Source organism: Aquarana catesbeiana, linkage group LG06 (genome assembly GCF_042186555.1).
Source record: "Aquarana catesbeiana isolate 2022-GZ linkage group LG06, ASM4218655v1, whole genome shotgun sequence".
Taxonomy (NCBI): Eukaryota; Metazoa; Chordata; class Amphibia; order Anura; family Ranidae; genus Aquarana; species Aquarana catesbeiana.
Genome location: NC_133329.1, coordinates 23,334,449 through 23,360,755, shown reverse-complemented (window position 1 = coordinate 23,360,755; position 26,307 = coordinate 23,334,449). Strand labels below are relative to the sequence as shown.

The 26,307-nt window shown below is 45.2% G+C and overlaps 1 protein-coding gene across 1 annotated transcript in view; it reads right to left on the bottom strand.

Annotated features, from left to right (window-relative positions):
* The window catches only part of LOC141147913 (uncharacterized), a 123,410-nt gene that overhangs the window by 13,371 nt on the left and 83,732 nt on the right, over positions 1-26,307 (bottom strand). The window lies entirely within an intron of this gene.

The window sequence follows — 26,307 nt, the reverse complement described above, 5'->3', positions numbered from 1 at the left end:
GAGGAAAGATTCGACGTAGGAGAGAAAAGATTTGACGTAGGGGAGAAAAGATAAATAAAAATAATGATGATGATGAATGTTATTGGCTGATTGTAACCAAAGAGGAGGAGCAGTAAAATAGCTAGAACTAAGTACACATGTACTTTGGCTTATGGTGTCTGTTGAAAGTTCTAAGAAGATTCGACGGAGCAGGTAAACTATACGGCGTTATACAGTTTAGCTGCTCCGTCGAATCTTCTTTGAACATTCGACAGACACCATAAGCCTTCAATGACAGATTCGACCTTAATTTGGATTTTCGGACTAATGCAATTTTTAACGAAAAACAAAATAAATAAAAACGAATTTCGGGAGTAACTAAATAAATTTATTTTTCAGACGAAAACGAAATTCCGAAACGAAATATTTCAGTGTGCACATGTCTAGTGATCAGTACAAAGTGCAGAGTGGTCAGTGATCAGTACAAAGTGCAGAGTGGTCAGAGATCAGTACAAAGTGGCAGAGTGGTCAATGAGCACTAAAAAGTGGTAGGGTGTTAAGTGATCAGTATAAAGTGGCAGAGTGGTAAGTATAAAGTGGCAGAGTGGTCAGTGATCAGTACAAAGTGGCAGAGTGGTCAGTGATCAGTACAAAGTGGAAGAGTGGTCAGTGATCAGTACAAACTGCAGAGTGGTCAGTGATCAGTACAAAGTGGCAGATTGGTTAGTGATCAGTACAAACTGCAGAGTGGTCAGTGATTAGTACAAAGTGGCAGATTGGTTAGTGATCAGTACAAAGTGGCAGAATGTTCAGTGATCAGTACAAAGTGCAGAGTGGTCAGTGATCAGTACAAAGTGGGAGATTGGTCAGTGATCAGTACAATGTGGCAGAGTGGTCAGTGATCATTACAAAGTGGCAGATTGGTTAGTGATCAGTACAAAGTGGCAGAGTGGTCTGTGAGCAGTATAAAGTGGTAGGGTGTTCAGTGCTCAGTACAAAGTGGTAGAGTGGACAGTGATCAGTACAAAGTGGTAGAGTGGTCAGTGATCAGTACAAAGTGGCAGAGTGGTCAGTGATCAGTACAAAGTGGAAGAGTGTTCAGTGATCAGTACAAAGTGGCAGAGTGCTCAGTGATCAGTACAAAGTGGAAGATTGTTCAGTGATCAGTACAAAGTGGCAGAGTGTTCAGTGATCAGTACAAAGTGCACAGTGGTCAGTGATCAGTAGAAAGTGGCAGAGTGGTCCGTGATCAGTACACAGTGGCAGAGTGTTCAGTGATCAGTACAAAGTGGCAGAGTGTTCAGTGATCAGTACAAAGTGCAGAGTGGTCAGTGATCAGTACAAAGTGGCAGATTGGTCAGTGATCAGTACAAAGTGGCAGAGTGGTCAGGGATCAGTACAAAGTGCAGAGTGGTCAGTGAGCACAAAAAAGTGGTAGGGTGTTCAGTGATCAGTACAAAGTGGCAGAGTGGTCAGTGATCAGTACAAAGTGGCAGAGTGGTCAGTGATCAGTACAAAGTGGCAGAGTGGTCAGTGAGCAGTATAAAGTGGTAGGGTGTTCAGTGATCGGTACAAAGTGGCAGAATGGTCAGTGATCAGTATAAAGTGGCAGAGTGGTCAGTGATCAGTATAAAGTGGCAGAGTAGTCAGTGATCAGTACAAAGTGGTAGAGTGGTCAGTGATCAGTACAAAGTGTTAGAGTGGTCAGTGATCAGTACAAAGTGGCAGAGTGGTCAGTGATCAGTACAAACTGCAGAGTGGTCAGTGATCAGTACAAAGTGGCAGATTGATTAGTGATCAGTACAAAGTGGCAGAGTGGTCAGTGAGCAGTATAAAGTGGTAGGGTGTTCAGTGATCAGTACAAAGTGGTAGAGTGTCAGTGATCAGAACAAAGTGGTAGAGTGGTCAGTGATCAGTACAAAGTGGCAGAGTGGTCAGTGATCAGTACAAAGTGGCAGAGTGGTCAGTGATCAGTACAAACTGCAGAGTGGTCAGTGATCATTACAAAGTGGCAGATTGGTTAGTGATCAGTACAAAGGGGCAGAGTGGTCTGTGAGCAGTATAAAGTGGTAGGGTGTTCAGTGCTCAGTACAAAGTGGTAGAGTGGACAGTGATCAGTACAAAGTGGTAGAGTGGTCAGTGATCAGTACAAAGTGGCAGAGTGGTCAGTGATCAGTACAAAGTGGAAGAGTGTTCAGTGATCAGTACAAAGTGGCAGAGTGCTCAGTGATCAGTACAAAGTGGAAGATTGTTCAGTGATCAGTACAAAGTGGCAGAGTGTTCAGTGATCAGTACAAAGTGCACAGTGGTCCGTGATCAGTACAAAGTGGCAGAGTGGTCCGTGATCAGTACAAAGTGGCAGAGTGTTCAGTGATCAGTACAAAGTGGCAGAGTGTTCAGTGATCAGTACAAAGTGCAGAGTGGTCAGTGATCAGTACAAAGTGGCAGATTGGTCAGTGATCAGTACAAAGTGGCAGAGTGGTCAGGGATCAGTACAAAGTGCAGAGTGGTCAGTGAGCACAAAAAAGTGGTAGGGTGTTCAGTGATCAGTACAAAGTGGCAGAGTGGTCAGTGATCAGTACAAAGTGGCAGAGTGGTCAGTGATCAGTACAAAGTGGCAGAGTGGTCAGTGAGCAGTATAAAGTGGTAGGGTGTTCAGTGATCGGTACAAAGTGGCAGAATGGTCAGTGATCAGTATAAAGTGGCAGAGTGGTCAGTGATCAGTATAAAGTGGCAGAGTAGTCAGTGATCAGTACAAAGTGGTAGAGTGGTCAGTGATCAGTACAAAGTGTTAGAGTGGTCAGTGATCAGTACAAAGTGGCAGAGTGGTCAGTGATCAGTACAAAGTGGCAGAGTGGTCAGTGATCAGTACAAACTGCAGAGTGGTCAGTGATCAGTACAAAGTGGCAGATTGATTAGTGATCAGTACAAAGTGGCAGAGTGGTCAGTGAGCAGTATAAAGTGGTAGGGTGTTCAGTGATCAGTACAAAGTGGTAGAGTGTCAGTGATCAGAACAAAGTGGTAGAGTGGTCAGTGATCAGTACAAAGTGGCAGAGTGGTCAGTGATCAGTACAAAGTGGCAGAGTGGTCAGTGATCAGTACAAACTGCAGAGTGGTCAGTGATCATTACAAAGTGGCAGATTGGTTAGTGATCAGTACAAAGTGGCAGAGTGGTCTGTGAGCAGTATAAAGTGGTAGGGTGTTCAGTGCTCAGTACAAAGTGGTAGAGTGGACAGTGATCAGTACAAAGTGGTAGAGTGTTCAGTGATCAGTACAAAGTGGCAGAGTGGTCAGTGATCAGTACAAAGTGGAAGAGTGTTCAGTGATCAGTACAAAGTGGCAGAGTGCTCAGTGATCAGTACAAAGTGGAAGATTGTTCAGTGATCAGTACAAAGTGGCAGAGTGTTCAGTGATCAGTACAAAGTGCACAGTGGTCAGTGATCAGTAGAAAGTGGCAGAGTGGTCCGTGATCAGTACAAAGTGGCAGAGTGTTCAGTGATCAGTACAAAGTGGCAGAGTGTTCAGTGATCAGTACAAAGTGCAGAGTGGTCAGTGATCAGTACAAAGTGGCAGATTGGTCAGTGATCAGTACAAAGTGGCAGAGTGGTCAGGGATCAGTACAAAGTGCAGAGTGGTCAGTGAGCACAAAAAAGTGGTAGGGTGTTCAGTGATCAGTACAAAGTGGCAGAGTGGTCAGTGATCAGTACAAAGTGGCAGAGTGGTCAGTGATCAGTACAAAGTGGCAGAGTGGTCAGTGAGCAGTATAAAGTGGTAGGGTGTTCAGTGATCGGTACAAAGTGGCAGAATGGTCAGTGATCAGTATAAAGTGGCAGAGTGGTCAGTGATCAGTATAAAGTGGCAGAGTAGTCAGTGATCAGTACAAAGTGGTAGAGTGGTCAGTGATCAGTACAAAGTGGCAGAGTACTCAGTGATCAGTACAAAGTGGCAGAGTGGTCAGTGTTCAGTACAAAGTGGCAGATTGGTCAGTGATCAGTACAAAGTGGCAGAGTGATCAGTGATCAGTACAAAGTGGCAGAGTGGTCAGGGATCAGTACAAAGTACACAGAGTGGTCAGTGAGCACAAAAAAGTGGTAGGGTGTTCAGTGATCAGTACAAAGTGGCAGAGTGGTCAGTGATCAGTATAAAGTGGAAGAGTAGTCAGTGATCAGTAAAAAGAGGCTGAGTGGTCAGTGATCAGTATAAAGAGGCAGAGTGGTCAGTGATCATTATAAAGTGGCAGAGTGGTCAGTGATCAGTACAAAGTGGTAGAGAGGTCAGAGATCAGTACAAATTGGCAGAGTGGTCAATGATCAGTACAAAGTGTAAGAGTGTTCAGTGATCAGTACAAAGTGCAGAGTGGTCAGTGATCAGTACAAAGTGGCAGATTGGTCAGTGATCAGTACAAAGTGGCAGAGTGGTCAGTGAGCACTAAAAAGTGATAGGGTGTTAAGTGATCAGTACAAAGTGGCAGAGTGGTCAGTGATCAGTATAAAGTGGCAGAGTGGTCAGTGATCAGTACAAAGTGGCAGAGTGGTCAGTGATCAGTACAAAGTGGAAGAGTGGTCAGTGATCAGTACAAAGTGGAAGAGTGGTCAGTGATCAGTGCAAACTGCAGAGTGGTCAGTGATCAGTACAAAGTGGCAGATTGCTTAGTGACCAGTAGATAGTGGCAGAGTGGTCAGTGATCAGTACAAAGTAGTAGAGTGGTCAGTGATCAGTGGAAACTGCAGAGTGGTCAGTGATCAGTACAACGTGGCAGATTGGTTAGTGATCAGTACAAAGTGGCAGAGTGTTCAGTGATCAGTACAAAGTGCAGAGTGGTCAGTGATCAGTACAAAGTGGCAGATTGGTCAGTGATCAGTACAAAGTGGCAGAGTGGTCAGGGATCAGTACAAAGTGCAGAGTGGTCAGTGAGCACAAAAAAGTGGTAGGGTGTTCAGTGATCAGTACAAAGTGGCAGAGTGGTCAGTGATCAGTACAAAGTGGCAGAGTGGTCAGTGATCAGTACAAAGTGGCAGAGTGGTCAGTGAGCAGTATAAAGTGGTAGGGTGTTCAGTGATCGGTACAAAGTGGCAGAATGGTCAGTGATCAGTATAAAGTGGCAGAGTGGTCAGTGATCAGTATAAAGTGGCAGAGTAGTCAGTGATCAGTACAAAGTGGTAGAGTGGTCAGTGATCAGTACAAAGTGGCAGAGTACTCAGTGATCAGTACAAAGTGGCAGAGTGGTCAGTGTTCAGTACAAAGTGGCAGATTGGTCAGTGATCAGTACAAAGTGGCAGAGTGATCAGTGATCAGTACAAAGTGGCAGAGTGGTCAGGGATCAGTACAAAGTACACAGAGTGGTCAGTGAGCACAAAAAAGTGGTAGGGTGTTCAGTGATCAGTACAAAGTGGCAGAGTGGTCAGTGATCAGTATAAAGTGGAAGAGTAGTCAGTGATCAGTAAAAAGAGGCTGAGTGGTCAGTGATCAGTATAAAGAGGCAGAGTGGTCAGTGATCATTATAAAGTGGCAGAGTGGTCAGTGATCAGTACAAAGTGGTAGAGAGGTCAGAGATCAGTACAAATTGGCAGAGTGGTCAATGATCAGTACAAAGTGTAAGAGTGTTCAGTGATCAGTACAAAGTGCAGAGTGGTCAGTGATCAGTACAAAGTGGCAGATTGGTCAGTGATCAGTACAAAGTGGCAGAGTGGTCAGTGAGCACTAAAAAGTGATAGGGTGTTAAGTGATCAGTACAAAGTGGCAGAGTGGTCAGTGATCAGTATAAAGTGGCAGAGTGGTCAGTGATCAGTACAAAGTGGCAGAGTGGTCAGTGATCAGTACAAAGTGGAAGAGTGGTCAGTGATCAGTGCAAACTGCAGAGTGGTCAGTGATCAGTACAAAGTGGCAGATTGCTTAGTGACCAGTAGATAGTGGCAGAGTGGTCAGTGATCAGTACAAAGTAGTAGAGTGGTCAGTGATCAGTGGAAACTGCAGAGTGGTCAGTGATCAGTACAACGTGGCAGATTGGTTAGTGATCAGTACAAAGTGGCAGAGTGTTCAGTGATCAGTACAAAGTGCAGAGTGGTCAGTGATCAGTACAAAGTGGCAGATTGGTCAGTGATCAGTACAAAGTGGCAAAGTGGTCAGTGATCAGTATAAAGTGGAAGAGTGGTCAGTGATCAGTATAAAGTGGTCAGTGATCAGTGTAAAGTGGCAGAGTGGTCAGTGATCAGTACAAAGTGGCAGAGTGTTCAGTGATCAGTACAAAGTGCAGAGTGGTCAGTGATCAGTTCAAAGTGGCAGCGTGGTCAGTGATCAGTATAAAGTGGCAAAGTGGTCAGTGATCAGTATAAAGTGGAAGAGTGGTCAGTGATCAGTATAAAGTGGTCAGTGATCAGTATAAAGTGGCAGAGTGGTCAGTGATCAGTATAAAGTGGAAGAGTGGTCAGTGATCAGTACAAAGTGGTCAGTGATCAGTATAAAGTGGCAGAGTGGTCAGTAATCAGTAAAAAATGGTAGAGTGGTCAGAGATCAGTACAACCTGGCAGAGTGGTCAGTGATCAGTACGAAGTGGAAGAGTGTTCAGTGATCAGTACAAAGTGGAAGAGTGTTCAGTGATCAGTATAAAGTGGCAGAGTGTTCAGTGATCAGTACAAAGTGCAGAGTGGTCAGTGATCAGTACAAAGTGGCAGATTGGTCAGTGATCAGGACAAAGTGGCAGAGTGGTCAGTGAGCACTAAAAAGTGGTAGGGTGTTAAGTGATCAGTACAACGTGGCAGAGTGGTCAGTATAAAGTTTCAGAGTGGTCAGTGATCAGTACAAAGAGGCAGAGTGGTCAGTGATCAGTACAAAGTGGAAGAGTGGTCAGTGATCAGTACAAACTGCAGAGTGGTCAGTGATCAGTACAAAGTGGCAGATTGGTTAGTGATCAGTAGAAAGTGGCAGAGTGGTCAGTGATCAGTACAAAGTAGCAGAGTGGTCAGTGATCAGTACAAACTGCAGAATGGTCAGTGATCAGTACAAAGTGGAAGATTGGTTAGTGATCAGCACAAAGTGGCAGAGTGGTCAGTGGGCAGTATAAAGTGGTAGGGTGTTCAGTGATCAGTACAAAGTGGTCAGTGATCAGTATAAAGTGGCAGAGTGGTCATTGATCAGTAAAAAGTGGTAGAGAGATCAGAGATCAGTACAAAGTGGCAGAGTGGTAAGTGATCAGTACAAAGTGGAAGAGTGTTTAGTGATCAGTACAAAGTGGCAGAGTGTTCAGTGATCAGTACAAAGTGCAGAGTGGTCAGTGATCAGTACAAAGCGGCAGAGTGGTCAGTGATCAGTACAAAGTGACAGAGTGATCAGTGAGCACTAAAAAGTGGTAGGGTGTTAAGTGATCAGTACAAAGTGGCAGAGTGGTCAGTATAAAGTGGCAGAGTGGTCAATGATCAGTACAAAGTGGCAGAGTGGTCAGTGATCATTACAAAGTGGAAGAGTGGTCAGTGATCAATACAAACTGCAGAGTGGTCAGTGATCAGTACAAAGTGGCAGATTAGTTAGTGATCAGTAGAAAGTGGTAGAGTGGTCAGTGATCAGTACAAAGTGGCAGATTGGTTAGTGATCAGTACAAAGTGGCAGAGTGGTCAGTGAGCAGTATAAAGTGGTAGGGTGTTCAGTGATCAGTACAAAGTGGTAGAGTGGACAGTGATCAGTACAAAGTGGTAGAGTGGTCAGTGATCAGTACAAAGTGGCAGAGTGGTCAGTGATCAGTACAAAGTGGCAGAGTGGTCAGTGATCAGTACAAAGTGGCAGAATGTTCAGTGATCAGTACAAAGTGCAGAGTGATTAGTGATCAGTACAAAGTGGCAGATTGGTCAGTGATCAGTACAAAGTGGCAGAGTGGTCAGTGAGCACTAAAAAGTGGTAAGGTGTGCAGTGATCAGTACAAAGTGGCAGAGTGGTCAGTGATCAGTAGAAAGTGGCAGATTGGTCAGTGATCAGTACAAAGTGGCAGAGTGGTCAGTGATCAGTACAGAGTGGCAGAGTGTTCAGTGATCAGTACAAAGTGGCAGAGTGTTCAGTGATCAGTACAAAGTGCAGAGTGGTCAGTGATCAGTACAAAGTGGCAGATTGGTCAGTGATCAGTACAAAGTGGCAGAGTGGTCAGTGATCAGTATAAAGTGGCAGAGTGATCAGTGATCAGTACAAAGTGTTAGAGTGGTCAGTGATCAGTACAAACTGGAAGAGTGGTCAGTGATCAGAACAAAGTGGCAGATTGGTTAGTGATCAGTACAAAGTGGCAGAGTGGTCAATGGGCAGTATAAAGTGGTAGGGTGTTCAGTGATCAGTACAAAGTGGTCAGTGATCAGTATAAAGTGGCAGAGTGATCAGTACAAAGTGGTAGAGTGGTCAAAGATGAGTACAAAGTGTCAGAGTGGTCAGTGATCAGTACAGAGTGGCAGAGTGTTCAATGATCAGTACAAATGGCAGAGTGTTCAGTGATCAGTACAAAGTGCAGAGTGGTCAGTGATCAGTACAAAGTGGCAGATTGGTCAGTGATCAGTACAAAGTGGCAGAGTGGTCAGGGATCAGTACAAAGTGCAGAGTGGTCAGTGAGCACAAAAAAGTGGTAGGGTGTTCAGTGATCAGTACAAAGTGGCAGAGTGGTCAGTGATCAGTACAAAGTGGCAGAGTGGTCAGTGATCAGTACAAAGTGGCAGAGTGGTCAGTGAGCAGTATAAAGTGGTAGGGTGTTCAGTGATCAGTACAAAGTGGCAGAGTGGTCAGTGATCAGTACAAAGTGGCAGAGTGGTCAGTGATCAGTACAAAGTGGCAGAGTGGTCAGTGATCGGTACAAAGTGGCAGAATGGTCAGTGATCAGTATAAAGTGGCAGAGTGGTCAGTGATCAGTATAAAGTGGCAGAGTAGTCAGTGATCAGTACAAAGTGGTAGAGTGGTCAGTGATCAGTACAAAGTGGCAGAGTAGTCAGTGATCAGTACAAAGTGGCAGAGTGGTCAGTGATCAGTACAAAGTGGCAGATTGGTCAGTGATCAGTACAAAGTGGCAGAGTGATCAGTGATCAGTACAAAGTGGCAGAGTGGTCAGGGATCAGTACAAAGTACACAGAGTGGTCAGTGAGCACAAAAAAGTGGTAGGCTGTTCAGTGATCAGTACAAAGTGGCAGAGTGGTCAGTGATCAGTATAAAGTGGAAGAGTAGTCAGTGATCAGTAAAAAGAGGCTGAGTGGTCAGTGATCAGTATAAAGAGGCAGAGTGGTCAGTGATCATTATAAAGTGGCAGAGTGGTCAGTGATCAGTACAAAGTGGTAGAGAGGTCAGAGATCAGTACAAATTGGCAGAGTGGTCAATGATCAGTACAAAGTGTAAGAGTGTTCAGTGATCAGTACAAAGTGCAGAGTGGTCAGTGATCAGTACAAAGTGGCAGATTGGTCAGTGATCAGTACAAAGTGGCAGAGTGGTCAGTGAGCACTAAAAAGTGATAGGGTGTTAAGTGATCAGTACAAAGTGGCAGAGTGGTCAGTGATCAGTATAAAGTGGCAGAGTGGTCAGTGATCAGTACAAAGTGGCAGAGTGGTCAGTGATCAGTACAAAGTGGAAGAGTGGTCAGTGATCAGTGCAAACTGCAGAGTGGTCAGTGATCAGTACAAAGTGGCAGATTTCTTAGTGACCAGTAGATAGTGGCAGAGTGGTCAGTGATCAGTACAAAGTAGTAGAGTGGTCAGTGATCAGTGGAAACTGCAGAGTGGTCAGTGATCAGTACAAAGTGGCAGATTGGTTAGTGATCAGTACAAAGTGGCAGAGTGTTCAGTGATCAGTACAAAGTGCAGAGTGGTCAGTGATCAGTACAAAGTGGGAGAGTGGTCAGTGAGCACTAAAAAGTGGTAGGGTGTTAAGTGATCAGTTCAAAGTGGCAGCGTGGTCAGTGATCAGTATAAAGTGGCAGAGTGGTCAGTGATCAGTATAAAGTGGAAGAGTGGTCAGTGATCAGTATAAAGTGGCAGAGTGGTCAGTGATCAGTATAAAGTGGAAGAGTGGTCAGTGATCAGTACAAAGTGGTCAGTGATCAGTATAAAGTGGCAGAGTGGTCAGTAATCAGTAAAAAATGGTAGAGTGGTCAGAGATCAGTACAACCTGGCAGAGTGGTCAGTGATCAGTACGAAGTGGAAGAGTGTTCAGTGATCAGTACAAAGTGGAAGAGTGTTCAGTGATCAGTATAAAGTGGCAGAGTGTTCAGTGATCAGTACAAAGTGCAGAGTGGTCAGTGATCAGTACAAAGTGGCAGATTGGTCAGTGATCAGGACAAAGTGGCAGAGTGGTCAGTGAGCACTAAAAAGTGGTAGGGTGTTAAGTGATCAGTACAACGTGGCAGAGTGGTCAGTATAAAGTTTCAGAGTGGTCAGTGATCAGTACAAAGAGGCAGAGTGGTCAGTGATCAGTACAAAGTGGAAGAGTGGTCAGTGATCAGTACAAACTGCAGAGTGGTCAGTGATCAGTACAAAGTGGCAGATTGGTTAGTGATCAGTAGAAAGTGGCAGAGTGGTCAGTGATCAGTACAAAGTAGCAGAGTGGTCAGTGATCAGTACAAACTGCAGAGTGGTCAGTGATCAGTACAAAGTGGAAGATTGGTTAGTGATCAGCACAAAGTGGCAGAGTGGTCAGTGGGCAGTATAAAGTGGTAGGGTGTTCAGTGATCAGTACAAAGTGGTCAGTGATCAGTATAAAGTGGCAGAGTGGTCATTGATCAGTAAAAAGTGGTAGAGAGATCAGAGATCAGTACAAAGTGGCAGAGTGGTAAGTGATCAGTACAAAGTGGAAGAGTGTTCAGTGATCAGTACAAAGTGACAGAGTGATCAGTGAGCACTAAAAAGTGGTAGGGTGTTAAGTGATCAGTACAAAGTGGCAGAGTGGTCAGTATAAAGTGGCAGAGTGGTCAATGATCAGTACAAAGTGGCAGAGTGGTCAGTGATCATTACAAAGTGGAAGAGTGGTCAGTGATCAATACAAACTGCAGAGTGGTCAGTGATCAGTACAAAGTGGCAGATTAGTTAGTGATCAGTAGAAAGTGGCAGAGTGGTCGGTGATCAGTACAAAGTGGCAGATTGGTTAGTGATCAGTACAAAGTGGCAGAGTGGTCAGTGAGCAGTATAAAGTGGTAGGGTGTTCAGTGATCAGTACAAAGTGGTAGAGTGGTCAGTGATCAGTACAAAGTGGCAGAGTGGTCAGTGATCAGTACAAAGTGGCAGAATGTTCAGTGATCAGTACAAAGTGCAGAGTGATTAGTGATCAGTACAAAGTGGCAGATTGGTCAGTGATCAGTACAAAGTGGCAGAGTGGTCAGTGAGCACTAAAAAGTGGTAAGGTGTGCAGTGATCAGTACAAAGTGGCAGAGTGGTCAGTGATCAGTAGAAAGTGGCAGATTGGTCAGTGATCAGTACAAAGTGGCAGAGTGGTCAGTGATCAGTACAGAGTGGCAGAGTGTTCAGTGATCAGTACAAAGTGGCAGAGTGTTCAGTGATCAGTACAAAGTGCAGAGTGGTCAGTGATCAGTACAAAGTGGCAGATTGGTCAGTGATCAGAACAAAGTGGCAGAGTGGTCAGTGATCAGTATAAAGTGGCAGAGTGATCAGTGATCAGTACAAAGTGTTAGAGTGGTCAGTGATCAGTACAAACTGGAAGAGTGGTCAGTGATCAGAACAAAGTGGCAGATTGGTTAGTGATCAGTACAAAGTGGCAGAGTGGTCAATGGGCAGTATAAAGTGGTAGGGTGTTCAGTGATCAGTACAAAGTGGTCAGTGATCAGTATAAAGTGGCAGAGTGATCAGTACAAAGTGGTAGAGTGGTCAAAGATGAGTACAAAGTGTCAGAGTGGTCAGTGATCAGTACAGAGTGGCAGAGTGTTCAATGATCAGTACAAATGGCAGAGTGTTCAGTGATCAGTACAAAGTGCAGAGTGGTCAGTGATCAGTACAAAGTGGCAGATTGGTCAGTGATCAGTACAAAGTGGCAGAGTGGTCAGTGAGCTCTAAAAAGTGGTAGGGTGTTAAGTGATAAGTACAAAGTGGCAGAGTGGTCAGTGATTAGTATAAAGTGGCAGAGTGGTCAGTGATCAGTACAAACTGCAGAGTGGTCAGTGATCAGTACAAAGTGGCAGATTGGTTAGTGATCAGTACAAAGTGGAAGAGTGGTCAGTGATCAGAACAAAGTGGCAGATTGGTTAGTGATCAGTACAAAGTGGCAGAGTGGTCAATGGGCAGTATAAAGAGGTAGGGTGGTCAGTGATCAGTACAAAGTGGTCAGTGATCAGTATAAAGTGGCAGAGTGATCAGTACAAAGTGGTAGAGTGGTCAGAGATGAGTACAAAGTGTCAGAGTGGTCAGTGATCAGTACAGAGTGGCAGAGTGTTCAATGATCAGTACAAATGGCAGAGTGTTCAGTGATCAGTACAAAGTGCAGAGTGGTCAGTGATCAGTACAAAGTGGCAGATTGGTCAGTGATCAGTACAAAGTGGCAGAGTGGTCAGTGAGCTCTAAAAAGTGGTAGGGTGTTAAGTGATCAGTACAAAGTGGCAGAGTGGTCAGTGATCAGTATAAAGTGGCAGAGTGGTCAGTGATCAGTAAAAAGTGGAAGAGCGGTCGGTGATCAGTACAAACTGCAGAGTAGTCAGTGATCAGTACAAAGTGGCAGATTGGTTAGAGATCAGTACAATATGGCAGAGTGGTCAGTGAGCAGTATAAAGTGGTAGGGTGTTCAGTGATCAGTACAAAGTGGTAGAGTGTCAGTGATCAGTACAAAGTGGTAGAGTGGTCAGTGATCAGTACAAAGTAGCAGAGTGGCCACTAATCAGTAGAAACTGCAGAGTGGTCAGTGATCAGTACAAAGTGGCAGATTGGTTAGTGATCAGTACAAAGTGGCAGAGTGGTCAGTGAGCAGTATAAAGTGGCAGAGTGGTCAGTGATCAGTAAAAAGTGGAACAGTGGTCAGTGATCAGTAGAAAGTGGCAGAGTGGTCAGTGATCAGTAAAAAGTGGAAGAGTGGTCAGTGATCAGTAGAAAGTGGTAGAGTGGTCAGTGATCAGTACAAAGTGGCAGAGTAGTCAGTGATCAGTACAAAGTGGCAGAGTGTTCAGTGATCAGTACAAAGTGCAGAGCCGTCAGTGATCAGTACAAAGTGGCAGATTGGTCAGTGATCAGTACAAAGTAGCAGAGTGGTCAGTGAGCACTAAGAAGTGGTAGGGTGTTCATTGATCAGTACAAAGTGGCAGAGTGGTCAGTGATCAGTATAAAGTGGAAGAATGGTCAGTGATCAGTATAAAGTGGAAGAATGGTCAGTGATCAGTAGAAAGTGGCAGATTGGTCAGTGATCAGTACAAAGTGGCAGAGTGGTCAGTGATCAGTACAGAGTGGCAGAGTGTTCAGTGATCAGTACAAAGTGGCAGAGTGTTCAGTGATCAATACAAAGTGCAGAGTGGTCAGTGATCAGTACAAAGTGGCAGATTGGTCAGTGATCAGTACAAAGTGGCAGAGTGGTCAGTGATCAGAACAAAGTGGCAGATTGGTTAGTGATCAGTACAAAGTGGCAGAGTGGTCAATGGGCAATATAAAGTGGTAGGGTGTTCAGTGATCAGTACAAAGTGGTCAGTGATCAGTATAAAGTGGCAGAGTGATCAGTTCAAAGTGGTAGAGTGGTCAGAGATGAGTACAAAGTGTCAGAGTGGTCAGTGATCAGTACAGAGTGGCAGAGTGTTCAATGATCAGTATAAATGGCAGAGTGTTCAGTGATCAGTACAAAGAGCAGAGTGGTCAGGGATCAGAACAAAGTGGCAGATTGGTCAGTGATCAGTACAAGTGGCAGAGTGGTCAGTGAGCACTAAAAAGTGGTAGGGTGTTAAGTGATCAGTACAAAGTGGCAGAGTGGTCAGTGATCAGTATAAAGTGGCAGAGTGGTCAGTGATCAGTAAAAAGTGGCAGAGTGGTCAGTGATCAGTACAAAGTGGAAGAGCGGTCAGTGATCAGTACAAACTGCAGAGTGATCAGTGATCAGTACAAAGTGGCAGATTGGTTAGTGATCAGTAGAAAATGGCAGAGTGGTCAGTGATCAGTACAAAGTAGCAGAGTGGTCACTAATCAGTAGAAACTGCAGAGTGGTCAGTGATCAGTAAAAAGTGGCAGATTGGTTAGTGATCAGTACAAAGTGGCAGAGTGGTCAGTGATCAGTACAAAGTGGCAGATTGGTTAGTGATCAGTACAAAGTGGCAGAGTGGTCAGTGAGCAGTATAAAGTGGCAGGGTGTTCAGTGATCAGTACAAAGTGGCAGAGTGGTCGGTGATCAGTATAAAGTGGCAGAGTGGTCATTGATCAGTAAAAAGTGGAAGAGTGGTCAGTGATCAGTACAAAGTGGCAGAGTGGTCAGTGATCAGTACAAAGTGGCAGATTGGTTAGTGTTCAGTACAAAGTGGCAGAGTGGTCAGTGAGCAGTATAAAGTGGTAGGGTGTTCAGTGATCAGTATAAAGTGGCAGAGTGGTAGGTGATCAGTATAAAGTGGCAGAGTGGTCAGTGATCAGTAAAAAGTGGAAGAGTTGTCAGTGATCAGTAGAAAGTGGCAGAATGGTCAATGATCAGTACAAAGTGGCAGAATATTCAGTGATCAGTACAAAGTGGCAGATTGTTCAGTGATCAGTACAAAGTGCAGAGTGGTCAGTGATCAGTACAAAGTGGCAGATTGGTCAGTGATCAGTACAAAGTAGCAGTGTGGTCAGTGAGCACTAAAAAGTGGTAGGGTGTTCATTGATCAGTACAAAGTGGCAGAGTGGTCAGTGATCAGTATAAAGTGGAAGAGTGGTCAGTGATCAGTACAAAGTGGCAGAGTGGTCAGTGATCAGTACAAAGTGGCAGAGTGTTCAGTGACCAGTACAAAGTGCAGAGTGGTCAGTGATCAGTAGAAAGTGGCAGAGTGGTCAGTGATCAGTACAAAGTGGCAGAGTGTTAAGTGAATAGTATAAAGTGGCAGAGTGGTCAGTGATCAGTACAAAGGGGCAGAGTGATAAGTGAGCAGTACAAAGGGTCAGAGTGGTCAGTGAGCAGTATAACGTGGCAGAGTGTTCAGTGAGCAGTACAAAGTGGCAAAGCGTTCAGTGAGCAGTACAAAAGGGCAGAGTGGTTAGTGATCAGTACAAAGTGGCAGAGTGGTCAGTGGTCAGTACAAATTGCAGAGTGGTCAGTGATCAGTACAAAGTGGCAGATTGGTCAGTGATCAGTATACAGTGGCAGAGTGGTCAGTGAGCACTAAAAAGTGGTAGGGTGTCAAGTGATCAGTACAAAGTGGCAGAGTGGTCAGGGGTCAGTTCAAAGTGGCAGAGTGTTCAGTGATCACTACAAAGTGACAGAGTGTTCAGTGAGCAGTACAATGTGGAAGAGTGGTCAGTGATCAGTAGAAAGTGGCAGAGTGGTCAGTGATCAGAACAAAGTGGCAGAGTGTTCAGTGATCAGTACAATGTGGCAGAGTGTTCAGTGATCAGTACAAAGTGGCAGAGTGTTCAGTGATCAGTACAAAGTGGCAGAGTGTTCAGTGATCAGTACAAAGTGGCAGAGTGTTCAGTGATCAGTACAAAGTGGCAGAATGTTCAGTGATCAGTACAAAGTGCAGAGTGATTAGTGATCAGTACAAAGTGGCAGATTGGTCAGTGATCAGTACAAAGTGGCAGAGTGGTCAGTGAGCACTAAAAAGTGGTAAGGTGTGCAGTGATCAGTACAAAGTGGCAGAGTGGTCAGTGATCAGTATAAAGTGGCAGAGTGGTCAGTGATCAGTACAAAGTGGCAGAGTGGTCAGTGATCAGTACAAAGTGGCAGAGTGGTCAGTGATCAGTACAAAGTGGCAGAGTGTTCAGTGATCAGTACAAACTGAAGAGTGGTCAGTGATCAGTACCAAGTCGCAGAGTGTTAAGTGAGCAGTATAAAGTGGCAGAGTGGTCAGTGATCAGTACAAAGGATCAGAGTGTTAAGTGAGCAGTACAAAGGGGCAGAGTGGTCAGTGATCAGTACAAAGTGGCAGAGTGTTCAGTGATCAGTACAAAGTGGCAGAATGTTCAGTGATCAGTACGAAGTGCAGAGTGGTTAGTGATCAGTACAAAGTGGCAGATTGGTCAATGATCAGTACAAAGTGGCAGAGTGGTCAGTGAGCACTAAAAAGTGGTAGGGTGTTCAGTGATCAGTACAAAGTGGCAGAGTGGTCATTGATCAGTATAAAGTAACAGAGTGGTCAGTGATCAGTACAAGGTGGCAGAGTGTTCTGTGACCAGTACAAAGTGCAAAGTGGTCAGTGATCAGTAGAAAGTGGCAGAGTGGTCAGTGATCAGTACAAAGTGGCAGAGTGTTAAGTGAGCAGTATAAAGTGGCAGAGTGGTCAGTGATCTGTACAAAGGGGCAGAGTGATAAGTGAGCAGTACAAAGGGGTAGAGTGGCCAGTGATCAGTATAAAGTGGCAGAGTGGTCATTGAGCAGTATAACGTGGCAGAGTGTTCAGTGATCAATACAAAGTGGCAGAGTGTTCAGTGATCAGTACAAAGTGGCAGAGTGTTCAGTGATCAGTACAAAGTGGCAGAATGTTCAGTGATCAGTACAAAGTGCAGAGTGATTAGTGATCAGTACAAAGTGGCAGATTGGTCAGTGATCAGTACAAAGTGGCAGAGTGGTCAGTGAGCACTAAAAAGTGGTAAGGTGTGCAGTGATCAGTACAAAGTGGCAGAGTGGTCAGTGATCAGTATAAAGTGGCAGAGTGGTCAGTGATCAGTACAAAGTGGCAGAGTGGTCAGTGATCAGTAAAAAGTGGCAGAGTGGTCAGTGTTCAGTACAAAGTGACAGAGTGTTCAGTGATCAGTACAAACTAAAGAGTGGTCAGTGATCAGTACCAAGTCGCAGAGTGTTAAGTGAGCAGTATAAAGTGGCAGAGTGGTCAGTGATCAGTACAAAGGATCAGAGTGTTAAGTGAGCAGTACAAAGGGACAGAGTGGTCAGTGATCAGTACAAAGTGGCAGAGTGTTCAGTGATCAGTACAAAGTGGCAGAATGTTCAGTGATTAGTACGAAGTGCAGAGTGGTTAGTGATCAGTACAAAGTGGCAGATTGGTCAATGATCAGTACAAAGTGGCAGAGTGGTCAGTGAGCACTAAAAAGTGGTAGGGTGTTCAGTGATCAGTACAAAGTGGCAGAGTGGTCAGTGATCAGTATAAAGTGGCAGAGTGGTCAGTGATCAGTACAAGGTGGCAGAGTGTTCTGTGACCAGTACAAAGTGCAGAGTGGTCAGTGATCAGTAGAAAGTGGCATAGTGGTCAGTGATCAGTACAAAGTGGCAGAGTGTTAAGTGAGCAGTATAAAGAGGCAGAGTGGCCAGTGATCAGTATAAAGTGGCAGAGTGGTCAGTGAGCAGTATAACGTGGCAGAGTGTTCAGTGAGCAGTACAAAGTGGCAAAGCGTTCAGTGAGCAGTACAAAAGGGCAGAGTGATCAGTGATCAGTACAAAGTGGCAGAGTGGTCAGTGGTCAGTACAAATTGCAGAGTGGTCAGTGATCAGTACAAAGTGGCAGATTGGTCAGTGATCAGTACAAAGTGGCAGAGTGGTCAGTGAGCACTAAAAAGTGGTAGGGTGTCAAGTGATCAGTACAAAGTGGCAGAGTGGTCAGTGATCAGTATAAAGTGGCAGAGTGGTCAGTGATCAGTACAAAGTGGCAGAGTGGTCAGGGGTCAGTTCAAAGTGGCAGAGTGTTCAGTGATCAGTAGAAAAGTGACAGAGTGTTCAGTGAGCAGTACAATGTGGATGAGTGGTCAGTGATCAGTAGAAAGTGGCAGAGTGGTCAGTGATCAGTAGAAAGGGGCAGAGTGGTCAGTGATCAGTACTAAGTGGCAGAGTGTTCAGTGATCAGTACAAAGTGGCAGAGTGTTCAGTGATCAGTACAAAGTGGCAGAGTGTTCAGTGATCAGTACAAAGTGGCAGAGTGTTCAGTGATCAGTACAAAGTGGCAGAATGTTCAGTGATCAGTACAAAGTGCAGAGTGATTAGTGATCAGTACAAAGTGGCAGATTGGTCAGTGATCAGTACAAAGTGGCAGAGTGGTCAGTGAGCACTAAAAAGTGGTAAGGTGTGTAGTTATCAGTACAAAGTGGCAGAGTGGTCAGTGATCAGTACAAAGTGGCAGAGTGGTCAGTGATCAGTACAAAGTGGCAGAGTGGTCAGTGATCAGTACAAAGTGGCAGAGTGTTCAGTGATCAGTACAAACTGAAGAGTGGTCAGTGATCAGTACCAAGTCGCAGAGTGTTAAGTGAGCAGTATAAAGTGGCAGAGTGGTCAGTGATCAGTACAAAGGATCAGAGTGTTAAGTGAGCAGTACAAAGGGGCAGAGTGGTCAGTGATCAGTACAAAGTGGCAGAGTGTTCAGTGATCAGTACAAAGTGGCTCAATGTTCAGTGATCAGTATGAAGTGCAGAGTGGTTAGTGATCAGTACAAAGTGGCAGATTGGTCAATGATCAGTACAAAGTGGCAGAGTGGTCAGTGAGCGCTAAAAAGTGGTAGGGTGTTCAGTGATCAGTACAAAGTGGCAGATTGGTCAGTGATCAGTATAAAGTGGCAGAGTGGTCAGTGATCAGTACAAAGTGGCAGAGTGGTCAGTGATCAGTACAAAGTGGCAGAGTGGTCAGTGATCAGTACAAAGTGGCAAAGTGTTCAGTGATCAGTACAAACTGAAGAGTGGTCAGTGATCAGTACAAAGTGGCAGCTTGGTTAGTGATCAGTACAAAGTAGCAGAGTGGTCAGTGAGCACTAAAAAGTGGTAGGGTGTTCATTGATCAGTACAAAGTGGCAGAGTGGTCAGTGATCAGTATAAAGTGGCAGAGAGGTCAGTGATCAGTACAAAATGGCAGAGTGGACAGTGATCAGTACAGAGTGAAGATTGGTCAGTTATCAGTACAAAGTGGCAGAGTGGTCAGTGATCAGTACAGAGTGTAGAGTGGTCAGTGATCAGTACAGAGTGAAGAGTGGTCAGTGATCAGAACAAAGTGGCAGATTGGTCAGTGATAAGTACAAAGTGGCAGAGTGGTCAGTGAGCAGTATAAAGTGGTAGGGTGTTCAGTGATCAGTACAATGTGGCAGAGTGGTCAATGATCAGTATAACGTGGCAGAGTGGTCAGTGATCAGTACAAAGTGGCAGAGTGATCAGTGATCAGTATAAAGTGGCAGAGTGATCAGTGATCAGTATAAAGTGGCAGAATGGTCAGTGATCAGTACAAAGTGCAGAGTGGTCAGTGATTAGTACAAAGTGGCAGAGTGGTCAGTGATCAGTACAAAGTGGCAGAGTGGTTAGTGATCAGTACAGAGTGAAGAGTGGTCAGTTATCAGTACAGAGTGAAGGGTGGTCAGTGATCAGTACAAAATGGCAGATTGGTCAGTTATCAGTACAAAGTGGCAGAGTGGTCAGTGATCAGTACAGAGTGAAGAGTGGTCAGTGATCTGTACAGAGTGAAGAGTGGTCAGTGATCAGTACAAAGCGGCAGAGTGTTCAGTGACCAGTACAAAGTGCAGAGTGGTCAGTGATCAGTAGAAAGTGGCAGAGTGGTCAGTGATCAGTACAAAGTGGCAGAGTGTTAAGTGAGCAGTATAAATTGGCAGAGTGGTCAGTGATCAGTACAAAGGGGCAGAGTGATAAGTGAGCAGTACAAAGGGGCAGAGTGGTCCGTGATCAGTACAAAATGGCAGAGTGGTCAGTGAGCAGTATAAAGTGGCAGAGTGTTCAGTGAGCAGTACAAAGTGGCAAAGCGTTAAGTGAGCAGTACAAAGGGGCAGAGTGGTCAGTGATCAGTACAAAGTGGCAGAGTGGTTAGTGGTCAGTACAAGTGCAGAGTGGTCAGTGATCAGTACAAAGTGGCAGATTGGGCAGTGATCAGTACAAAGTGGCAGAGTGGTCAGTGAGCACTAAAAAGTGGTAGGGTGTTCAGTGATCAGTACAGAGTGGCAGAGTGGTCAGTGATCAGTATAAAGTGGCAGAGTGGTCAGTGATCAGTATAAAGTGGCAGAGTGGTCAGTGATCAGTACAAAGTGGCAGAGTGTTCAGTGATCAGTACAAACTGAAGAGTGGTCAGTGATCAGTACCAAGTCGCAGTGTTAAGTGAGCAGTATAAAGTGGCAGAGTGGTCAGTGATCAGTACAAAGGATCAGAGTGTTAAGTGAGCAGTATAAAGGGTCAGAGTGGTCAGTGATCAGTACAAAGTGGCAGAGTGTTCAGTGATCAGTACAAAGTGGCAGAATGTTCAGTGATCAGTACGAAGTGCAGAGTGGTTAGTGATCAGTACAAAGTGGCAGATTGGTCAATGATCAGTACAAAGTGGCAGAGTGGTCAGTGAGCACTAAAAAGTGGTAGGGTGTTCAGTGATCAGTACAAAGTGGCAGAGTGGTCAGTGATCAGTATAAAGTGGCAGAGTGGTCAGTGATCAGTACAAAGTGGCAGAGTGGTCAGTGATCAGTACAAAGTGGCAGATTGGTCAGTGATCAGTACAAAGTGGCAGAGTGTTCAGTGATCAGTACAAAGTGGCAGAATGTTCAGTGATCAGTACGAAGTGCAGAGTGGTTAGTGATCAGTACAAAGTGGCAGATTGGTCAATGATCAGTACAAAGTGGCAGAGTGATCAGTGAGCACTAAAAAGTGGTAGGGTGTTCAGTGATCAGTACAAAGTGGCAGAGTGGTCAGTGATCAGTATAAAGTGGCAGAGTGGTCAGTGATCAGTACAAAGTGGCAGAGTGGTCAGTGATCAGTACAAAGTGGCAGAGTGTTCAGTGATCAGTACAAACTTAAGAGTGGTCAGTGATCAGTACAAAGTGGCAGATTGGTCAGTGATCAGTACAAAGTGGCAGAGTGGTCAGTGAGCACTAAAAAGTGGTAAGGTGTGTAGTGATCAGTACAAAGTGGCAGAGTGGTCAGTGATCAGTACAAAGTGGCAGAGTGGTCAGTGATCAGTACAATGTGGCAGAGTGGTCAGTGATCAGTATAAAGTGGCAGAGTGGTCAGTGATCAGTACAAAATGGCAGAGTGGTCAGTGATCAGTACAGAGTGAAGATTGGTCAGTTATCAGTACAAAGTGGCAGAGTGGTCAGTGATCAGTACAGAGTGAAGAGTGGTCAGTGATCAGTACAGAGTGAAGAGTGGTCAGTGATCAGAACAAAGTGGCAGATTGGTCAGTGATAAGTACAAAGTGGCAGAGTGGTCAGTGAGCACTAAAAAGTGGTAGGGTGTTCAGTGATCAGTACAGAGTGGCAGAGTGGTCAGTGATCAGTATAAAGTGGCAGAGTGGTCAGTGATCAGTATAAAGTGGCAGAGTGGTCAGTGATCAGTACAAAGTGGCAGAGTGTTCAGTGATCAGTACAAACTGAAGAGTGGTCAGTGATCAGTACCAAGTCGCAGTGTTAAGTGAGCAGTATAAAGTGGCAGAGTGGTCAGTGATCAGTACAAAGGATCAGAGTGTTAAGTGAGCAGTACAAAGGGTCAGAGTGGTCAGTGATCAGTACAAAGTGGCAGAGTGTTCAGTGATCAGTACAAAGTGGCAGAATGTTCAGTGATCAGTACGAAGTGCAGAGTGGTTAGTGATCAGTACAAAGTGGCAGATTGGTCAATGATCAGTACAAAGTGGCAGAGTGGTCAGTGAGCACTAAAAAGTGGTAGGGTGTTCAGTGATCAGTACAAAGTGGCAGAGTGGTCAGTGATCAGTACAAAGTGGCAGAGTGGTCAGTGATCAGTACAAAGTGGCAGAGTGGTCAGTGATCAGTACAAAGTGGCAGAGTGGTCAGTGATCAGTACAAAGTGGCAGAGTGTTCAGTGATCAGTACAAACTTAAGAGTGGTCAGTGATCAGTACAAAGTGGCAGATTGGTCAGTGATCAGTACAAAGTAGCAGAGTGGTCAGTGAGCACTAAAAAGTGGTAGGGTGTTCAGTGATCAGTACAATGTGGCAGAGTGGTCAGTGATCAGTATAAAGTGGCAGAGTGGTCAGTGATCAGTACAAAATGGCAGAGTGGTCAGTGATCAGTACAGAGTGAAGATTGGTCAGTTATCAGTACAAAGTGGCAGAGTGGTCAGTGATCAGTACAGAGTGAAGAGTGGTCAGTGATCAGTACAGAGTGAAGAGTGGTCAGTGATCAGAACAAAGTGGCAGATTGGTCAGTGATCAGTACAAAGTGGCAGAGTGGTCAGTGAGCAGTATAAAGTGGTATGGTTTTCAGTGATCAGTACAAGGTGGCAGAGTGGTCAATGATCAGTATAACGTGGCAGAGTGGTCAGTGATCAGTACAAAGTGGCAGAGTGATCAGTGATCAGTATAAAGTGGCAGAGTGGTCAGTGATCAGTACAAAGTGCAGAGTGGTCAGTGATTAGTACAAAGTGGCAGAGTGGTCAGTGATCACTACAAGGTGGCAGAGTGGTTAGTGATCAGTACAGAGTGAAGAGTGGTCAGTGATCAGTACAGAGTGAAGAGTGGTCAGTGATCAGTACAAAGTGGCAGATTGGTCAGTTATCAGTACAAAGTGGCAGAGTGGTCAGTGATCAGTACAAAGTGGCAGAGTGTTCAGTGATCAGTACAAACTGAAGAGTGGTCAGTGATCAGTACCAAGTCGCAGTGTTAAGTGAGCAGTATAAAGTGGCAGAGTGGTCAGTGATCAGTACAAAGGATCAGAGTGTTAAGTGAGCAGTACAAAGGGTCAGAGTGGTCAGTGATCAGTACAAAGTGGCAGAGTGTTCAGTGATCATTACAAAGTGGCAGAATGTTCAGTGATCAGTACGAAGTGCAGAGTGGTTAGTGATCAGTACAAAGTGGCAGATTGGTCAATGATCAGTACAAAGTGGCAGAGTGGTCAGTGAGCACTAAAAAGTGGTAATGTGTTCAGTGATCAGTACAAAGTGGCAGAGTGGTCAGTGATCAGTATAAAGTGGCAGAGTGGTCAGTGATCAGTACAAAGTGGCAGAGTGGTCAGTGATCAGTACAAAGTGGCAGAGTGTTCAGTGATCAGTACAAACTTAAGAGTGGTCAGTGATCAGTACAAAGTGGCAGATTGGTCAGTGATCAGTACAAAGTAGCAGAGTGGTCAGTGAGCACTAAAAAGTGGTAGGGTGTTCAGTGATCAGTACAATGTGGCAGAGTGGTCAGTGATCAGTATAAAGTGGCAGAGTGGTCAGTGATCAGTACAAAATGGCAGAGTGGTCAGTGATCAGTACAGAGTGAAGATTGGTCAGTTATCAGTACAAAGTGGCAGAGTGGTCAGTGATCAGTACAGAGTGAAGAGTGGTCAGTGATCAGTACAGAGTGAAGAGTGGTCAGTGATCAGAACAAAGTGGCAGATTGGTCAGTGATAAGTACAAAGTGGCAGAGTGGTCAGTGAGCAGTATAAAGTGGTAGGGTTTTCAGTGATCAGTACAATGTGGCAGAGTGGTCAATGATCAGTATAACGTGGCAGAGTGGTCAGTGATCAGTACAAAGTGGCAGAGTGATCAGTGATCAGTATAAAGTGGCAGAGTGGTCAGTGATCAGTACAAAGTGCAGAGTGGTCAGTGATCAGTACAAAGTGGCAGAGTGATCAGTGATCAGTATAAAGTGTCAGAGTGGTCAGTGATCAGTACAAAGTGCAGAGTGGTCAGTGATTAGTACAAAGTGGCAGAGTGGTCAGTGATCAGTACAAAGTGGCAGAGTGGTTAGTGATCAGTACAGAGTGAAGAGTGGTCAGTGATCAGTACAGAGTGAAGAGTGGTCAGTACAAAGTGGCAGATTGGTCAGTTATCAGTTCAAGGTGGCAGAATGGTCAGTGATCAGTACAGAGTGAAGAGTGGTCAGTGATCAGTACAGAGTGAAGAGTGGTCAGTGATAAGTACAAAGTGGCAGAGTGGTCAGTGATCAGTACAAAGTGGCAGAGTGTTCAGTGATCAGTGCAAAGTGGCAGAGTGTTCAGTGATCAGTACAAAGTGGCAGAATGTTCAGTGATCAGTACAAAGTGCAGAGTGATTAGTGATCAGTACAAAGTGGCAGATTGGTCAGTGATCAGTACAAAGTGGCAGAGTGGTCAGTGAGCACTAAAAAGTGGTAGGGTGTTCAGTGATCAGTACAAAGTGGCAGAGTGGTCATTGATCAGTATAAAGTGGCAGAGTGGTCAGTGATCAGTACAAAGTGGCAGAGTGGTCAGTGATCAGTACAAAGTGGCAGAGTGTTCAGTGATCAGTACAAACTGCACAGTGGTCAGTGATCAGTACAAAGTGGCAGAGTGTTAAGTGAGCAGTATAAAGTGGCAGAGTGGTCAGTGATCAGTACAAAGGATCAGAGTGTTAAGTGAGCAGTACAAAGGGGCAGAATGGTCAGTGATCAGTACAAAGTGGTAGAGTGGTCAGTGAGCAGTATAAAGTGGCAGAGTGTTCAGTGAGCAGTACAACGTGGCAGAGTGTTCAGTGAGCAGTACAAAGGCGCATAGTGGTCAGTGGTCAGGGGTCAGTACAAAGTGGCAGAGTGTTCAGTGATCAGTACAAAGTGACAGAGTGTTCAGTGAGCAGTACAATGTGGAAGAGTGGTCAGTGATCAGTAGAAAGTGGCAGAGTGGTGAGTGATCAGTACAAAGTGGCAGAGTGGTCAGTGATCAGTACAAAGTGGCAGAGTGTTCATTGATCAGTACAAAGTGGCAGAGTGTTCATTGATCAGTACAAAGTGGCAGAGTGTTCAGTGATCAGTAGAAAGTGGCAGAATGTTCAGTGATCAGTACAAAGTGCAGAGTGGTCAGTGATCAGTACAAAGTGGCAGAGTGGTCAGTTAGCAGTATAAAGTGGTAGGGTGTTCAGTGATCAGTACAATGTGGCAGAGTGGTCAGTGATCAGTATAAAGTGGCAAAGTGGTCAGTGATCAGTACAAAGTGGCAGAGTGGTCAGTGATCAGTATAAAGTGGCAGAGTGGTCAGTGATCAGTATAAAGTGCAGAGTGGTCAGTGATCATTACAAAGTGGCAGAGTGGTCATTGATCAGCACAAAGTGGCAGAGTGGTCAGTGAGCAGTATAAAGTGGTAAGGTGTTCAGTGATCAGTACAAAGTGCCCAGTAGATATGTGCATTCTTTTTCATCCGAATGCATGTCTATCAAAGACAAGTGGGTTGGGTACACCAGAGATGTATATGTCATACAGTGATACTTGCACACAACCTATTTGTCTTTGCATAGACATTTTATTGAATTGTATTCTGTTTTTGTAATAAAATTTATATATTTTTATACTATTTTGGTCTCCATGTCACCTTTAAGGGTCCTTTCACACTGGGGCGGGGGTGTTGTTGGTGGTAAAGCGCCGCTATTGTAAGCGGTGCTTTACCGTCTGTATGCAGCAGCTAGCAGGGCAGTTTTACCCCCCTGCTAGCGGCCGAGAAAGGGTTAAAACCACCGCAAAGTGCCTCTGCAGAGGCGCTTTGCCGGCGGTATAGCCGCACCGTCCCATTGATTTCAATGGGCAGGAGCGGTAAAGGAGCGGTATACACTCCGCTCCTTCTCCGCTCCGAAGTTGCTGCTGGCAGGACTTTTTTTTACCATCCTGCCAGCGCATCGCTCCAGTGTGAAAGCCCTCGGGGCTTTCACACTGGAATGAAAGCAGCGGCTGTTTCGGGTCGGTTTGCAGGCGCTATTATTAGCGCAATAGCGCCTGCAAACCGCCCCAGTGTGAAAGGGCTCTAAAAGTCCCGTCTCCAAAGGGGGTTATTCATTTGCATGGATTTCAATGTTTTATTATTTATTTTTTGAAGCACATGATTAAAGCCTGATGCCCTAATTGGCTTCCAAAAAGGATGGGCCCGGGGCACAGAGTACCCGAGCCCACCCACTTGTGTGATATGTGTGGCAGTAGTTGGAGCAGAGAGGAGGAGTAGAGGAGCGGAGGAGGAGGAGGAGGTGGGGGGGCGCTTGGCGTCAGCCAATGAGTGTGCAGCCTCCTGTGTTCTGCCAAAACATCATTGGTGACATGCAGAGGCGGAGTCAAAGCAGGGAGAATAAAGATGGTGATTTCTATCTGGAGCATGCCGCAGCATGGCTCTGTCCACCTGGCTGCTCTCCTACTGTGATTGTGGATGGGGTAAGTGTGATCCCGGTGGGGTGGGTTTGTTTGCTGTCCCCCCCAAAAAAATGGAGCACCAGCCGCCACTGTTTACTACTTTTTGATTCACAAGCCCCTCCAGCTTAGATTGTAAGCTTGCAGGAGCAGGATCCTTCTGTATTTAATAGTATTGTTGCTGTATTGTCTCTCTTTATATTGTAAAGTCCTGTGCAAACTGTTGGTGCTATATGCTGTAAATCATGTATAA